Source organism: Orycteropus afer, unplaced genomic scaffold, assembly GCF_000298275.1.
Source record: "Orycteropus afer afer isolate SDZICR_OR568_19922 unplaced genomic scaffold, OryAfe1.0 scaffold00022, whole genome shotgun sequence".
In the NCBI taxonomy this organism is placed as follows: Eukaryota; Metazoa; Chordata; class Mammalia; order Tubulidentata; family Orycteropodidae; genus Orycteropus; species Orycteropus afer.
In genome coordinates, this window is record NW_006921609.1 from 19,131,030 (window position 1) to 19,135,561 (window position 4,532).

Consider the following 4,532-nt stretch of genomic DNA (forward strand, 5'->3'; position numbering starts at 1 on the left):
GGGTTTGACTCGACGGCACATAACAACAACATGGACATTAGGACTAAAACGTTTTGCTTATTGACTAAAATGTATCATATTATATTTGATCACGTGACAGACACACATAAATGAAGAGCACATAATTAATTTATCTGATCATCAAATTCAAACCCAAAAATCCACTTTCACTGAGCCAATTCCAACTCATAGAAACCCTTTAGGACACTGGAGAACTGCCCTACAACTTTTCAGGGTCATAAGTCTTTGCTGAAGCAGACTGACTCCTCTTTCTCCTGCAGAGCAGCTGGTGGGTTTGAATTGTCAACCCTTTGATTAGCAGCGGAATATTTTAACCACTATGCTACCAGAGCTCCCTGATCATCTGATAAACTCACACAAGTGAAGAGCACATGACTAATTTCTCAAAATCCACCTTGTGTGCCAGCCACTCATCCTTCACATACAAATACACACCAAATATTAAAAGCCAGCATGAGTATTTCTAACTCTAAGTAGATAAAAACCTCCTTGGGGTCAGTAGAGGTCAATACAGTTAATCCACTTGTTTTCTGGATACAGAGACATGGGCTTTGCCCATTGCTTTCTAAATGGTTCCAGGAAACGGCAGCTCTGCTCTTCTCTTTAGTGCCTGTGGCAGCAGGATAATGCTGAGGAAGTGCTTTGAAGCCTCAGGCTCCCTTTAATCACATGGCTCTTGCTGAACTTGATATTTCTAATAAAAGAGAAATCCTGACAAGAATTTTTATGTGCTGATTCCCAAGAAAGTAACTAAACTGTACTTCATCTGTAGGTCAAATCCTATTATGACAGAAACAATTTCAATGAAAATTTCCTTATAATAAAAATACCCCAGCTGATTATCCTCTTATTTCAGAAAATATTTCATCAAAATTGTAGTATAAGGACCACAGCCAGACTCCCGTGGAGTTCACTGTAATAAGACTTGATTTATTATGAGTCTGTAAATACTCTTCTCATATAAGCTATTCATAAACAATCCTCTGCTTTTTGTATTGACCATTTCTCTATCAGGGAGAGATGATATAAAAATTATTATTCTCTTTGTGTGGTTCTAAAACACATAAAATTCTTTGTTTTCAATCAAGCCATTTCACTTTCCAATTCACAGACTCTCATTTGCTATAAGTCCTGTTAGTCATTAGTATAAATGAGGATGGCTCTACAATTATAATGAGCCATGCCTTATTAACCTCCTCTTTTTATCAGACACTGTGATTTAAGAGATATCAGTTCAGCCTACACAGGCTGTGAAATTAACATAAGTAACTCTGCAAATAATCACGACAGAAAGTATTTTAACAACACAGAAAGAAATCCTTAGTTATATAAGACTATTATAAATGCATAAACTTAAAACTTCTGTCAAGATTAAGGTCTAAAGATCCACATACAAATATGATATCTATTAAGATGCTTCTTTAGTATGTTGGATTTAGTTTCACCAAACCCTAAATTCTAAGCATGTAGAAGATCTGGTAAGGCAGGTATCAAGGCTTAATGGACTAAGCTCTAGGACTTAATGGAATCAAAGAATGAATTTTAAAACCTGGTCTGTCACAAACTGGTTACATAAACTTTAGGAGTCACATAAATTTTTAGTAGTGTCAGGTTCACTGCCTTCAGTCAGAAAGGACTGAGATACTGTCTGCTCATATGCACTCTGTTAACATTTTAACAGTTACTTCTGTCTCTAAATGTTTTCATAGACAGATATTTTACGTATTAATGGTTTCTTTTTACCTATATGCCTAATTTAAAGGACATAATCGTTAAATGAGATTTTACTTTCTGTTCCTCTTATCTTTGACTTGACACCTTTGCAAAATTTATTTTTGCTATTGGAGGATAATCATATTCTTTCTTCACTTAGAGAATAGTAAACATTGAACCACTTGTGTATTTACACTAGAAATAATACATAAAGTTGGGTGTAGTAAGGCCCTTCAAGAAAATTCTATTTTTCATTTTCTCCTAGTCATATTTCCTGGTGTGCTAATGATTCATATATAAAGACTATTGCAGGCTAAATATAATCATCAGGCAAATTTTCATCATCCTGTCCCTGAATAGTTACTTTTTAATCATATCTGATCACTCACATTCTCTGCCTCTTGGATTTATGCTAACATAAGTCATTTGAACAATTGCTTCTATCAATAGATCTCCTAGGCTAAACTAAAAAAAGACAGATACTACAAAAATAAAATGTGAATTTGGAGATAATGAATTAGACAGCCACTTCTTTGCTTATTTATAATTAATTATTTTAAAAAGCAGCCAACAAGGTTCTAACGCTCCTTTTCATATTGTGACCTGCCTCCTGAAGTTTGAAATCTCAGTGGAATAACCACACACTAGACTAAAGAATCTCTCTGCTATTCAGTTCATCATTTATTCAGCAAGACTGGGAATACAGATGTGATTAGAACATCTACTGGGAAAACACACACATGGCCAGATATCAGAATTATATAAAATATAACAAGTCATCTTTTTGAGCATTTTCAAAGATCCAGGCATTTCACTGAGTGCGTGACATGGATTTTCACATTTTATTGTCCTAATAACTCTATTGAGAACAGGACTATAATTATGTAACATTTTATATATAAGGAAACTCAGTGAGAGAGGATAAATTACTTTTCTGAAATCATACCCTATACAGGGATTCAAATCTTTATAGCCCAGCTAAAATATTCCATGGAATCCAGATGAATTCCTGATGGTTGATTGCAATGCTGCTGCAACTAATAAACTATATTTATTCTCAGAGAATAAAATCTTTGTATTCCAAATATTTCTTTACTTCTCATGTGAATCTAATCTATCATCTACAAAACCAACCTAGGCAGTGTTGTCCCATGAATACATAAGCAGTGTTGTCCCATGAATACTTATTTAATTAGTAAGGAAAGCAAATGCATGTCCATGTTAAGGTGAAATACATGAGAAAAATGAAGGAGAAAGCAGCTAGCATTCATTGAGCACTTACTTTCTAAAGGCCTACAACATAACCCTAGGAAATCCTTAAAGCAACTCTAATGTTAACTCCATTATATTGAAGAGGAATTAAAAGCTTCTAGTTTTATCAAGACTCAAAGATAATTTTCACTGGAATTCAAATCAACTAAAAAAAAGAAAAAAAAATACATGAATGCTCTTTTCATGACATAAATAAAAGCCCTAGGCACTATCAAATATCAAAATATTTCCTTTCCATTTCCAGCATTCAGAGTTAAAGCTATTTATTCACTTTAAACTCAAGTTTTGTTTCACCTTATGGGTTCAGTAGACTTATTCTAAAGGAATAATTTATCTGCTTATGATGTAGAGTTTCCAAACTTTAGTTTATAAAACAGGCGAAGGTGATGGTTGGGGATAAGAAAGAGTTCAGTTGACCATATAATCCCTGTCATCTATTAAAATAGATTACATAAATTGCACTCAGTAAGACAAAGCCTTACCATTATTTGATTTGTAACAACACCACAAGTTCACCCTTGAAAGTACAAAAAATGGCGCAGGCTCTGGGAGAATTATGTGCAGATACCATAGCTAATCCTTCGAAAGAAACCTAAACTGATCACAAAGCCTTTTAGGAGAGGGGAAAAAAAAAATAGCAATATTAAGGGAGATGAAAAATACACATTTCATTCAAATTAGACTTAGAACTAAGTATTGAGTTAATAAAATAGCTCATATTCTAGAAATCCTCAGGAGATGAAGAGATGGTAAAAGTTGATACAAATGTAAACCCAATTAACAATGAAGGGAAGCACCAACCCTCAAGACAATCATTCTTTTATCTATGCTTGAATAAGGTGGACCCTTTGAGTTCACACCTTCAGTAACACTATGCAGTTTTCCTAAGAACTACCAGTGCTTAATGGGTGCAAACTGGGGACATACTGGAAAAATCTTCAAACCCCTGGATGGATAGAGTGGCATCAACCTCAAACCAGAGAGCTGGAAATGTAATCTCACCTTGAACTAGTCCCTGGGGACCATGAATCAGAGACCCAGTATTCTATACAATGACAAAAACATAAGTATGGCTCTGTGTATCTTAGGTGTGAAAGTTGTAAGAAGAGAATTATTTACTTTGGTAAAATCCAGTGAGAAAAATAATTAAAAGCTGGCTTAAAACTCATTGTTGTCTGGACCATAAACAGAAATTCTTTAAATCTCCAAAAATTCCTCATTCAAAGTTGGGAAGCTATGTCAAGCCAGATGTTACAAATGGAATCAACACTGACAAGACAAAATCAAAGTTAAACTCACAATTCATATTCAGGATGTATGTTCCTGCAGTCAGTGGTGATGCAAGGATGTCAGAAGAGCAGGAACATTAACCCAAAGTCGAATACACCAAAGCTTTTCATATGACAATAAGGGATAATGTATTTAGCAGATGTGTAAGATTATAGATAGGAGCTCTGGTAGTGTAGTGTCTTAGACACTTGACTTCTAACCAGTAGGCTGGTGGTTCAAACCCACCAGCCACTCCT